Source organism: Pinus tabuliformis, chromosome 4_2 (genome assembly GCF_031772625.1).
Source record: "Pinus tabuliformis cultivar Carrire ecotype Pingquan chromosome 4_2, CPIR1, whole genome shotgun sequence".
Taxonomy (NCBI): Eukaryota; Viridiplantae; Streptophyta; class Pinopsida; order Pinales; family Pinaceae; genus Pinus; species Pinus tabuliformis.
The window spans coordinates 476,857,057-476,871,934 of record NC_142304.1 but is presented as its reverse complement, the minus strand read 5'-3'; positions in this window follow the sequence as shown (position 1 = coordinate 476,871,934).

Genomic DNA, 14,878 nt, shown 5'->3' with positions numbered 1-14,878 from the left:
TTAGCAATGGTTTAATTTATATGGTTATGTTAGAATATATAAAGGCAATATATTAAAAAAATCAGTAAAGATATTAATTAACACAACTATATAAATTAAATGGTTGGTAAATGTAGATATGCATCAATCCAAGATAAGCATCAAAACACTTATTAGTCCCTGCCAAGGAGGACTCTAGCAATTGATTTGCATGTTGACCACTATTAGTTTAATATTGACCAATGCAAGTTATAATGTTTAACTTTGAAAAATAAATATTTATTTTTCAATATTATTGAAAAATATATTTTTCAAACATTTGATTGGATCATAACTTTGAAGGCCTTATTGCAACCTTTGTGCCACATGGATAACTGCCTCAAATATTTTTGCCATAATTTTTTGATGTAGTTGCAATATTTATGCCATGAATTTAAATATTTGTGCAATGATTTTTCATTATTAAGCTTCATAGGAAAACCACTTAAAATTAAAATCCTTGCCCACCATAATTTAAACAAATATTTGCATAAAAATTGAATAGGAACAAGATGAAAATAAATATATCTATAGGGAGTTAGTGCCTACTATTATTTATTAGTCCCTGCCAAGGCGGGACTCTAGCAATTGATTTGCTTTTGACTACTCATTAGTTGAGCTTTGACCAACATATTCTCTAATGTTTCATTATTTATATATATATATATATATATATATATATATATATTAACATTATTAAAAAACCAATTTGTAATGGCCTCATTGGTTCAGATTTTGAATGTCTTATTTCCACCTTTATAACATGTGCAATGGAGCATAATGAAATAATCATTATTTAGCATAATTATATGCCATAGCCAAGATTTGTGCAATTGCATTTTCCAAGGGTATGGAAACTTCATTAATGTAATTGTTTTTCAGTTCTTTTACCCAAATCTTGTATTATTTAATAATCATTTTATAGAAAAATCTTTAACTAGTTACAACTAGAGTTATAGTTAACTAGTTACACGTCGGTTATGACTACATCCGTAGTAGTTTTGCTGCATATATTTGTATTTTTCCTCGTGAAAATTTTAAAATTTAGCATTTGCAAACATAAGCGGTGGTGGGGAAATCAGATGAGCAATATGTTGAATGCTTTAGAAGATTCATTTCTTTGAGCTTCTCTATTTTGACATCTTCCACCACTGATTTAGTCTTCGTTCATGTATATTACTGTGCTAGAGACACATTAATTGATTTCATGATTGGCAGATTAAAAAGATGATGTGGGTTACCTGATTGTGCAATAGCAAGAGCATAGTCAGTGTGAATGGACAATTACTGGGTCCAACACTTTATGTCAGGAATGGCGAAACTGTTACTATTAAGACATATAGAAAAGCTCAATATGCTTCTCTTCACTGGTATAATGCTACTCTTCACTGGTATGTCTTAACCTTCATTGTTTTTAAGTGGAAAACTATTGGAATATAAACTTCACAATTGTTAAATGTTGGCAAGCATGGAGTGAGGCAATTGTGGACCAATTGGGTTGATGGACCAACGTATGTCACACATTGCCATATTCAACCTGGTGGGAGTTATACATAAAAATTCATTGTTGTCAAACATGAAGGAACCTTATGGTGGCATGCTCATATATCATGGCTTAGAGCTACGGTAAATGGATCTTTGGTCAAAATTCCTTATAGCAATGGTACATGGAGCTTTTTTCATAATTCTTAAGAAGGGTAGCCTAGCAAGGAAATTCCTATCGTACTAATCAAGTACTATAATGCAATCGATAATCCTTCTAAACTTGCATGTTTAAGTATAGAAACTTCACTCGTCTCTAACAATTATTAAGTAAATATCATTGTTTGAGCAGGAGAATGGTGGAACACAGACCCCATGGAAATTGTGAATCAAGCAACTCTCACCCCAATATATTTGATGCCTTCACTATAAATGGACAGCTAGGAGACCTATGTCTCTGCTCCAGATCTAGTCCATATGGACCATTCTACAGTGCAACTGGTTTTTCAGGCAACAAACATTTTATTTACCGAAAACCATCCAATGTATCTTCACGGTTATAGTTTTTACCTGGTCGGGAAAGTTTTTGGGAACAACAATTCCCGAACAAACCCACTTAAATTTAATCTTGTCAATATTCCAATGGAATACCATAAAAGTTCCAGTGAGTGGATTGGTTGCTATAAAATTCAAAGTTGGCAATCCAGGTAATGAACACATATCTTAAGAAGATAAAAGATTACGATTTTCTCATATTTTAGATGTCATCTTGCTTGATATTGATGTTTAGTTATCATATCTAACTGGAATAATGGTTACTGTATGCTTAAGAGTGTGGTTTCTACACTGTCAGGTTGAGGATCATTTGACATGGGGATTGAGTATGGTGTTTCTCATGAAAAATGGTCATAGTTGGCAATCCAGGTAATGAACACATATCTTAAGAATATAAAAGATTACGATTTTCTCATATTTTAGATGTCATCTTGCTTGATATTGATGTTTAGTTATCATATCTATCTGGAATAATGGTTACTGTATGCTTAAGATTGTGGTTTCTACACTGTCAGGTTGAGGTTCATTTGACATGGGGATTAAGTATGTTGTTTCTCGTGAAAAATGGTCATAGTTATTGGGCAACATTGTAGGCTCCTCCTACAGACCTCCCCACGTGCTAGAATGTCATGTGACCAACTTCAGCGTATCTCATAGAAATATTCATCATAATCTTATCCGATAAGGGTGATTATTAGATAAGAAAAATCAAAGTCATAAATAGAAGGATAGTCGTCCTTCTACATAAGTATATAGTAAATTTATTAGATTGAATTCCTTCCTAAAATATCTCTGCTTAGAATATAGGCCCTTAAAGTAATGATAATTTTAGTGTTTCGATGGAGGCGTATTATTATGGGAATAACTTAAGTCCAGTATGTAGTTTTCATAATTCTTAGTCAGGAAAATTTAATACGATAATGGTGATTATTATACAAGGAAAACCAATCATAATTCCAAAGATGATTGTCATTCTACAGTAGTGTAAATTTATCAGAGTGAATTCCTTCCGAATCTTTTTTGCCCAGAACAAAGGTCCATGATGTATGAATGGCTCTTGTAACAATTTATTAACTAGATTTTTTTGGGTTAAATTTGTTATTAGGATTGTATTTTAATATTTGAAATAATTTCTTTTTTTGTCAACTAGTGGAATTGGCAACGGCAGTGGTATCGTACTCACGTTACATGGGTCGAATCCCACCGGCTGCCACTATAACCTCTAAGAGGAACTGCCCAGCCCGCAAGAACGACCCTGGTTAAGACGAGACTCGAACTCGTGACCTGCACAATATTTGAAATAATTTTTAAAATATGAGTGTTTTTAAAATTAACTTCATGTGTATTTCTAGATTATTATGATTTATATTTTATCAATAAATTTGTTAGAAAAGTATATGAGTTTTTCTTTAAACTTACAACATTCGTTGCATATCATTATTAGCCAATAATTTTTTTTTTGCTTTTGACTATATCCGTTTAATTTATATAGCAAAGATTGTATTGAAATAAATAACATCAATTCTAAAAATGATATTTGTTTTAGTAGCTGGTAAAAATTAAAACACTAGTTGTATATATTTACTAGCCATATTGTTTTTCAATATTGTATTCAAATATCTAATATTAAATTTAATGTTAATATTGGTTATTTAAAGTGTATTTAAATTGTAAATTATAATAAAAAAATTATATGTAAAATTAATGGTTATATGTCATTAAGCAAGTTCAATTAGCAATCGTTGTATTATGAAGTATTATGTAAACCATAAGATTCAAGATTTAAATCAAGCCAGCCCAAAATAAAAATTGATATGAAGTATTATGTAAACCATAAGATTCAAGATTCAAATCAAGCCAACCCAAAATAAAAATTGATAATTATAAGATTATATAACCATCAATATTTTTATAGAGTATAATCACTATATATTATTTAACTATTCAAACTAAAATCAATTAATAATATTTAAAATTTTACTTGTAATTACATATTTATAATATTTTATATTATAAATATTTAATATATCTTTAGATTTTAATTTTTTAATTAAAATATAAATATTTTATATTCTTTTATTTATTCTTTTAGCTAAACAATACATACAATGCTTAAATATAACTCTTCTATTTCAAATAAAATGTTATGTATACTGTTATGTATACTTTTGCTCTATACAATAAAACAAAACAATATCACAAAGTTATATATATATATATATATACACCTTAATAACTTTTTATAAGATTGTTGTATTCCATTATTACATTTATATTTGAGAAAAGTTTGACTTTAGAATTCATTTGTGAGGGAATGTCTACATTTTGATAAGTGAGATTCCAACTTTTAAATTAATAGAAGATTTTTTTTTTAATAATATATTGTTAGACTCTTGAATTAAATGTTTTTGTAATAACTTGGCTCAAGCTAATAATTAAGTAATAACTTTTTTGTAAATTTGTATGGCACAGACTTTGTTGTCATGTATCGCTTATTTTTCTTCAACCCTTTAACATGTAGGAGTAAAAGTGTAAATGTGCAAACTTAGTTGTGGTTATTACCCACCAAAGATTTATGCACGTCCTTATCCCTTGCTAGGTATTTAAAGGATGAAGGTTTTTCATGTTTGAACATAAACAATTTTGTTTATTTTATATAATGTTTTAAGGATATAAAAAATGATAATATTTTGTTCATATATTTAAAACAACATGACAAACAAAAGAAGCATTCCCTAAACAAATAAATTCAACATGTATATTAGTACATGGTTGGTTGAGGTAGTTAAATCCAAGAGCCCTTACCTTACAATTTTAGAATCTAAATGGTTGCCCTAGCCGTTTGGACGCAGATTTTGGTTTTGGTTTTGTCTTTCTATTTCCACTCTTAAATTACAGTTAATGTCATTATCACTTCAAAACATTGAATTCTTCATTGATAGTAAGTATTGATATGAGTATGCCATTATGGGTTTTTGAGTTTTCTTCTGAAAAAACCTTATAAACATCTTGGATTCTTTCATTCATCGTGAAAAATGTGTACATAGTGTTTTATAGCATTTCTTGTGTTGTTTTAATTTGTCAATCTTTCTCTGTATCACAAGAAGTTTTCAGATTTTCTATTCCTTCATATATGGTTTAGGGTTTTTTTGGTTTTGTAATCCATTTTATAGGAGCAAGCAACATTTTATCATAGTTTTGCTTTCTATAAGCATTTGGGTACTTTGTGAATTGTAATCTTATGGTGTTTGTGTTTTCAAGAGATATGGAATATTGCAACAACTATAGATATTGTAATTCTATCATGTTCTATAGAAATTTTTTCAAATCATTTAGGTCATTGAATAGAGGTTTTAGCTAGCCTTGTAAAAGATAGAAGAATTTAAGGTTTGATATTGCCTTCTATACATATATCATAGCATGCTCTTATGGACAATATGAATATATATTTTATTAGAAGGCAAGTATTTTTCATTATCTTGCATTGAAATCTCTATGCAAAGAGCGATGTTACCTGGCTGAATTGGTACCCACACTTCTTCATCTGTTAGATTTATAACATCTTTGATAGATTTGATTCCATGGCTATTTACAATAATTTTTTCCATTTCAATATATTCCATTCAAAATTAATTGATGTGATCGACAATTTCTCGTACCTGACAATTGTTGGCACAAAAAAAGTTTGAAGCTTTGAAGTCAATATCTCTTATTTATATTTCTAAAACTCGCAAGCTTTACAATTTTGAAACCAGTAATAACACATCCACCCTTCAACGTTGCCATACATCCATAGTCGACCAATAATCTGTTCAATTTGATCAGCGTTGGGAGTGTGGATGCCTTCATTGTACATACGTGCAGTTAATTTTTTCATTATATTGCCAATTTCCTTGACATCATACATAGTTAATTTTTTCATTATATTGCCAATTTCCTTGACATCATACATATTACTAGTCGTAGTTGAATATTGTATGACTTTGAATATTGTAGAATCACAAAAGGATATGATGCCTTGGTTTCTCTCATGTAACAGAGAATATTGTAGTTGGTGATATCTTAAAGGTCTTATATAAATATATATATATATATATATAAATAAAGCAACGCAAGCTTTACAATTTTGAAACCAGTAATAACACATCCACCCTTCAACGTTGCCATACATCCATAGTCGACCAATAATCTGTTCAATTTGATCAGCGTTGGGAGTGTGGATGCCTTCATTGTACATACGTGCAGTTAAGCAGTTAATTTTTTCATTATATTGCCAATTTCCTTGACATCATACATAGTTAATTTTTTCATTATATTGCCAATTTCCTTGACATCATACATATTACTAGTCGTAGTTGAATATTGTAGAATCACAAAAGGAAGGGTTTCTCTCATGTAACAGAGAATATTGTAGTTGGTGATATCTTAAAGGTCTTATATAAATATATATATATATATAAATAAAGCAACGCAATCTTCTTAAAGTGGGTTAAAATGAGTGTGTTAAAATGAGTTGTTATACTTGAATATTTTTCAGAAAATGTATATATTCGATCACACTTGAGTAGATCTTGATGTTGTTGAGATTAATGATGAAATGTATTAATGGAGTGACGGTTCAACTGAACTTTAAATTAGGAGTTTGTTTTTTATTTCTAGAGTGTTGTTTCAACTTCCCTAATTGCGTGTAAATTATATATTTCTCATGTAATGGTAGAGTGTGTTCTGCAGAGGCAGTGTCCAAATAGTGTTCCATATCTGTGAGCTCCCCAAGTTTAATTAAATAAATTTGATTCTTCTATTTTTAACATGATATTAGAGCTAGAAGGTTGAGGATTGACTGTAACCTTGAGGGGAGGAGTTATAATGAAGGCTGTGAGGAAGATCTATGTGCCTCGGAGGCAGATTTATGTGAAATTAGACTGTCACGGTTTTTAAGGGTGATCAGTGCGGTATCCAGTGCCATAGTCGCGCCAATCCAGTCCTTCCCTTACACGTTTTTATTTTTTTTAAGAAAGTCACGTTCTACTGCACTCAAAGGGTGCCGAGTCAGTATTTTTTTTTGCTGTTGAGTTGAGCCTGAGTCGATCGAACGTTGCAAGCGGTCAGGAAGAAGTGTCGTGTGAGAAGAGGACGCCTCCCAGGAATCCTCTGCGATTGATCTGCTGCATGAGGAGTCTCCAGCGTGAAAAGCGCAGAGATCGACGATCGGATTGCTGTGATCGAGCTGCTGGAGAAAGATGCTGAGAGGAATGGGAGGAACCCGTGTGATCTGCATGGTGAGAGGCCCGACGTGAGTTGTTGCTGTCTACGTGGATAAGTGCACCCATGCTTGTAGCATCCTGGTCGGTGATGAGAAGAGGTTGCGGCCAGTGGTGCTCATTCCATATCTGTGAGAAGAGGGACGTCAGAGACCTAATCGGCAAACATTTTCCCCTTTGCTTGACGGATCAAATCTGACAGTGTGTTATCCGTTCTGATCAATTTCACGAGCTTTGCGGCAGAGCTGCCACGAACGGATCCCCTTTGGGTCCAGTCTCAACCTGGGCCACTTTCTTGGATTTGGGTCGAGGCTGAGCCGACTGGTAATCTCCCGCTGCTTCAGATAACCTCATAGACACGAGGGGAAAGACCTTGTTGTAATTGTTATGTCTGCAATGGGAGAGGAGCAGATTTGTTCCCAGAAAGATATTGGAATTTTTTAAATTAAGATTTTAATTAAAGGTTTTTTTAATTTAATTCTTTAATTAAAAAAAGGGGGCTTATTATTTGATAAAGGGGGCGAATTTTTTAAAGAAGGAATTGGAGTGATCTCTTAAAAAAAGGATCTGGGCTCAGTTTTAATTGAAGTTTTCATTAAAGAAAGGATCTAGCATTTGCAGTATTTTTTAAGATCTGGGGTTGTTTTTTTAAATTGTTGGGGTTGAAGTTTTTTTTTATTCAAGATGAATAATCAGTTAGTAGAAGCATACCTCAATGAGAATAACAAGTTGGATGGATCCAATTATTTTGGTTGGAAATTTAAGTTGTAGACCCTGCTTGAGGGACACAATGCATGGGCAATTGTGAATAATGATGAGGTGAAGCCGAACGTGCTTGTAGGAGGAACAACAGCAACAATCCAAGACTGGGATAAGCGGGAGACTAAGGCGAGAATGCTCCTGAAATTGTCGGTCAAAGATTGCATTATTCCCCATATCCGTGATTGCAAGACTGCACCAGAAATCTGGAAGACGCTCAAGGATCTCTATGAGGTCAAGAACACCAATCGATTGTTGTTCTTGAAGAGCAAGATTCTCTCCATCAAGATGGAGGAGAATGAGACAGTTGTAGCATTTATTTCATGGATCAAGGAGCTCAAGAACAAGCTGGGTGACATCAGTGAAGCTATGTCAGATACAGATTTGGTCACGATTACCATGAATGGTATGACTGACGAGTATCAGATGTTCATCACTGGCTTGAATGCAAGAGAAAAAGCCCCAATGTTTGAAGAATTAACAGAGGAGGAAAGGCGGCTGACTCATAAACCTCAGAGTTCAGATATGGCCTTAATGGTAAAGAAGAAGCCCTTCAGAGGAAAGCCAAATGCAGCACAGAAGAGCAGTGCAACCCCACAGAGAAATATGCCCCCACCTCAAGGTACATCTTTCAATAGAAATGACTCTGCGACCAAATGTTTTTATTGTGGTAGAACCGGCCATATAGCCAGATATTGCATGAAGAAGAAGTTTGATGAAGGTTGGAAGAGACATAAACAGCATGCAAGTCATTTTGTTGATGAGGAACAGAGTCAGAACCTCAGACTGTTCATATCTGACTCTGCGTTTTCGGCTAAGGATGATGAAGCAGATACCTAGTTTGTGGACTCAGGTGCATCCATCCACATGACAGGGAACAGATAATGGTTTGAAGACTTCAAAGAGACCAACAGTGGAGCAAACCTCTATCTTGGCAATGATAAAGGGTACCAAATCAAAGGTTATGGTAATATCCTGTTGTTTTTCCTGATGGAATATTAGACATATTCACAATGTAATGTAAGTATCCGGGATCAAAAAGAATTTGATCTCTGACTCTACGATAATTGATTAGAATCTCAAGGTAGAATTTATAAATCATATTGTGTTATTAAAGACTTGTTGGATCGTATGAAGCCTATTGCTTCAGGTATTCGTATGGGAGGATTGTACAAGCTAAATGTCAAAAGTGCACCACATCTGGCATTGACATCATCTGCCATGACTACATTGGACTTATGCATCAAAGGTTCGGCCATATTAACTTCCATGATCTGCTGCTGTTACAGAAAAGAGGTATGGTCAAGGGTCTTCCTATTTTAAAGCTTGTCCATATTGATTGTGATGCATGTGCACTTGGAAAGATGCATTGAATTTCATGTGAATGCTGATAGAAGGAGGAGAGATATACTCGAGCTGGCACACACATATTTATGCAGGCCTATGCAGACAAGGTCATTAGATGGTGCATACTATTTTTTACTATTTATTGATGACTGTACTATATTTACTTGCGTGTATTTCCTCAGGAAGAAGAGCCACACTTTTGAATACTTCAAGGAGTTCAGAAGTTTGGTTGAAAAGAAAACAGGGAAATGCATCAGGATTCTCCGCTCGGATCAAGGGGGAGAGTACAAGAAAGCTTGTGTCCTTAAATACTGTAAAGATCATGGGATACAACAACAGTTTACAGTACTCCACACTCCTCAACAGAATAGGGTTGTAGAGAGGAAGAACAAAACCCTTGTGGAGTGTGCTCACAGTATGTTAAAAGGTAAGAATCTTTCTAATGATTTTTGGGCTGAAGCAATTAATACTACAGTATATCTAAAGAATAGGAGTCCAAAAAAAGTTTATATTTCGAAACTCCTTTTGAAGCTTTATTTTGCTATAAGCGTGCCATTAAGCATTTGAGAGCTTTTGGCTCTAAAGCCTTTCATGTCCCAAAGGGAGATAGAAAGAAACTGGATTCAAAGGCCATCAAATGTATTTTTTTTTTGGTATTGTACAGAATTTAAGGCTTACAAATTGTTTAATCCCTCTACTCATAAAGTTTTTGCGTGCAGAGATGTAGTGTATCATGAACAAGTTAATGATGGAAGCCATGAGAGTGTTCATGAAGAATGGCACGTGCCCTTAATGGTGGAAGAAGGAAGTGATAAATCAAGTGACAGTAATGAGCAACAATAGCAGTAGCAGTAGGAAGGGGAAGAAGATGATGTAGTTGTCAAGCCAAGTCCACAAAAGGATGAGCAAACAAGGTTTTAAGTTACCCCACCACTCAAGAGATCAGGTAGGAAGGTTTAGTTGCCAGCAAGATATAGGGAAAAACAGTTTATAACTAGTATGATGAATGTTGTTAAACCCTCTAGTTATAAAGAAGCCAGTCAATATAGTGAATGGAGGGCTGCTATGGAAGAGGAATATGAGTCAATTCTCAAAAACAAAACTTGGGATTTAGTTAAACTACCTGAAGGCAAACAACCCATAGGATGCAAATGGTTGTATAAGCCTAAATTTAAAGCATATGGGAGCATTGATAAATATAAAGTTACCCTGGTTACAAAGGGGTATTCGCAACAAGAAGGCATAGATTATGATGAAACATTTGCCCCTGTAGCTAAACTAAACACAATCATAATGATAATTTCTTTAGCTACCAAACACCATTGGATGATTCACCAGCTAGATGTTAAATCTGCTTTTTTAAATGGGGACTTAAAAGAAGAAGTCTACTTAGTGCAACCTAAGGGGTTTGTCAAACAGGGTCAAGAACATTTATTTTGTAGGTTGAAGAAAGTATTGTATGGACTAAAACGGGCATCCAGGTCATGGTATGACAAAATTGATTCATTTTTCCTGCTATATGGTTATAAAAGAAGTAAGAATGACCCTAATATTTATACCATGTTTGATAAAGAGGGAAGGATTGTCTTGATTTCTTTATATGTAGATGATCTAATCATGACATGGAGTGTTGATAATCTCATCAAAGAAATCAAGGAGCAAAGGTCACAAGTCTTTGAGATGAAAGACCTTGGAGAGCTACATTATTGTTTGGGTTTGGAAGTCTGGAGGGATTCTGGATAAACTTTTTTGTCACGGAGTAAGTATGTCAAGAGCTTAGTGGAGAATTTCAGAATGGATCAATGCAAAGCTGCAGCAGTACCTTTACAACAAAATATAAAACTTCAGAATGATGATGGATCTAAGGTGGGAGATGTGACTTTGTATAGACAGCTAGTTGGAAGTCTAATCTACTTGACTACAACTAGGCTAGATTTGGCTTATGCAGTTAGTGCATTGAGACAATTTATGTCAAAGCCCCTTGAGAGCCATTGGGTTGCAACAAAAGGTGTTTTATGGTATCTCCCGGGAACCTTAGATTTTGGTATTGTTTACACTGATTCATGTGATGTTAAATTGATAGGTTTTTTAGACTCCGATTGGGCTGGAAATGTAGATGGCATACAATCCATAACAACCTATGCATTTAGCATTGGATTCAGGGTCATTACATGGAGCAGCAAAATGCAGAACACAATGTCCTTGTCTTCTGCGGAAGCTGAATATCAAGCTATGAGTGCAGCAACATGTGAAGCAGTTTGGTTGAGGAGACTTCTCCTTGATGCTGGAGAAGAACAGAAGGTGCAACAGTGATCAAATGCAACAACCATAGCTCCATCAAACTTTCAAATAATCTAGTATTTCATAAGAACGCAAAGAATATCGATACATAGTTTCATTTTGTCAGGGAAAAAGTTCAGTCAAAAGAAATCCATATTGAGTATTGTAATAGTTGTGACAATTGTTACACAGTAATTTGTCACCATTGGTCACCGTCCCTGTTACCCCTTTCCGCACTTTGGAGGACTCATTCTGGGACCTGTGAGCAGTGACATAACTTAAAACCACTTGCATTATGTTCCCCTAAGTATGGACTTCATGTGCCCTGAAGACATCTCCTGCAAAATATCCCTGAAAAGTGCCCTTTTTCCATTAGCGCGGGTCCACAATGTACTGCCCGCGCCAATGGGGGAAATCCTCAAAATAGGGCGCGCCAATTGGCGCTCTATCTTAGAGTTACACCCGCGCCAACCAAGTTTGGAAAAGATTTTTAACAAACGCGTGCCCAGATGTTTTTTCCCTTCAAATCATGAAGTTTTTTTAGGATAAAGCTAATCTCTTGGATGTCGAGATTCATCATCTATCCCTTACATCTATCCACAATGGCTTTTTGGGGATAATGCCAATCCATAAGGGGTGTCTCGATTCATTGTATCTTCTTCCCCTTCTCCATCTATAAAAGTCTGTCCTCATGCATTTGACAAGCTAGTTTTGGAGTAATGCTAGTTGTGACAACACTTGTCTTGAGTGATAGTAAGAGTCTTGAAGCATCGGGAGGTTATGCTGCCGGAAGTCTAAGAGAGAGAAGGTCTATTGCAAGACATACATAGCTGCTCGCCCAGCCAGAGGAGAGGTTCAACGTCAGAACCTTGGTTGTATCTTTCTCTGTTGATTATTCATTAATAAACGATTATCATTATGGTTCCGATCTTACTGTTCATTATGATAATGTTTGATCTATTTCCTTTCTGACTGATATATAGTTGTATTTTAGTGGATTTTATGCTTGTATTCGCTTCGTTCTTTGCATGTGCAGGTATCCATTCGCGGGGATCGTGAGGATCGTGACCTGCCGAAGCAAGGGAACGGGAGTATCAACTCTTCTTCGACATTAGCGTTGGACTCCAGGTTGGTTCTCGTAATCCACTTTCGATTTGCAACTAGGAACTTGCATGGTAGCGTGAATTGATTGTTGCTAGACCCATTTTGGGCTAGTGGGATCGCCTCTGTCCGCAGAGGGGATTTACCTCTCCAACAATTTGGCGACTCCACTGGGGAGGAGCTATTTGTTGTTTGATTCATAAACCTTGGACGGAGTCTGAAGCACGGCCAGGCAGCCTTTGAAACGCTATTGCTTTGCATTAGCGGAGTAGATCAACGCCACTTCAGTCAATCTCCGGTTTGGTTTATGAACCGAACAGCTTGGAGTTTGTCTTGCATGTTAGTTTTCTCTTGCCTGCTTGCGTAAATGAGCTTTCTGGGTCAGTTTTAAAGTTGTTTCTTGCTGTTGGATCTGTCTGAGTACTGTTCACCAGACCCTGGGCTTCTTTATTTATTTTTTGGGCCAGCAAACTTCGTTGGCGCATTTTTCTATCTGACAGTCATGCCAGTTGGCGCATGTTGCACAACAGCAACTCGCGCCAATTCCTTAATAGCGCAAGTTGCAGGCTGACAGTCGCGCCAGTCCTGTGAATTTTGCCAGTGTGTTTGTTGGAAGCTCTTTAAACTCAGATTTTTGTCTTTTTACATCCTCTGCAGCTTCTGGAAGTGTGTTGGAATTCTGTTTGACTGGTTTTTTACCTCTATCCTTTAGGTGTTTGCCTATCTCTATCGATTTTATATCCCAGCCCTAGAGCATCTAGTGGCTTTGCATATCGAGCCTTCTGTGGGAGTTTTGGTTCTTTGATTGCCCAGTCAACTTTTTGGTTGTTTTCTGCACCTGTCTAGTGGTTGTTAAAGCTTGTTATTCTGTGCTTCGAGCAATTCACCTCTAGCTCGTTTGGATTTTGCTTGACTTCGTTTGAGCTTAGATCACATGATTCATTGAAGTCTTTGTCATTTTCCTTGTTTTGACAGCTTATCTTGGTGTTTCAGATTTGGTTCTATTTGCATTGGGTGAACTTTGTCTGTTTATGCTTGTTAATATCTCTCAAGATTTGTTTAAATGCATTATGCCATTTTAAAAGAGAAAAAACAAATGATCTTTTTGCATTATATTAGTTAGCATTTATTGTTATTGGCAATTAGTCGCTTTTAAAAAGAAAAGAAAAGAAAAAGTTTCATTTCTTGTTATTAGCTGCATTAGGATCTTTGTTGATTGTTTCATGTTCATTTTGTTTGTTTGAAAATCTCAACTCTCCTGTAGTTAGCATTCATCGAACGAAATGATATAATTTTGGCATATAGTTTGCATTTAGGAAGTTTTGAGAGATCACATGCGGTAGGACCTAAAAACTGAAACTTAATTGAAGATCAACTGTAAAATAAACCGAATGAATCTAACAACACATTGGAACCTAACGCACATATTCTAGAGGTCTAGGCTAGAGACGTGTTCCGGCGTCGTTAAATCTAGTCACTATTGTTTCACACTACGGTTGGGTGATTCCTCCTCTTGTGACTCGATAGTGGTCTAGCACGGACTGAGCTCCCACGTACCGTCGCGTATATAAGGGAGACCCCACTAGGTTATCATCCTTTATCCATAGGAAGCCGTGTCTGCCGCCTTACAAGCCGTAATGCACTGAACACAGCATTCGGGAAGATTGACTGTTGTACGCGAAGTCCTTGGTTTTCATCTGTTTGCCAAGGTGTATAAGCAGTTTTATGGATTGTTTGGTAAACCCTTTGCCTAGAGTCTCCAGAGTAGTCACTTTTGATCCTTTTCAGACTCCTTAAAAGAAAAGGTGCCAGTGAGCGTCTTGTCACTTTGTGCTCATTAAATATTCGAAGGAGACTAGAGTCATCTTTTTGTCCTTTTCTCGACTCTTAAAACATGAAAAGGTCAAGTTGTGTCTTTGTGTCTTAAAATTTATTCGGCCACGATAACATTTACCCGGTTAGATTTTTTTTGCATTAGTTTGAGTAGGGTTTTGTCTCGTTAGATTCCCTAGGATTTTGTGAAGTTTCATCCAGGCGGAATTTCCAATTTCGTCCTCTTCCGAGATACCGGTTGT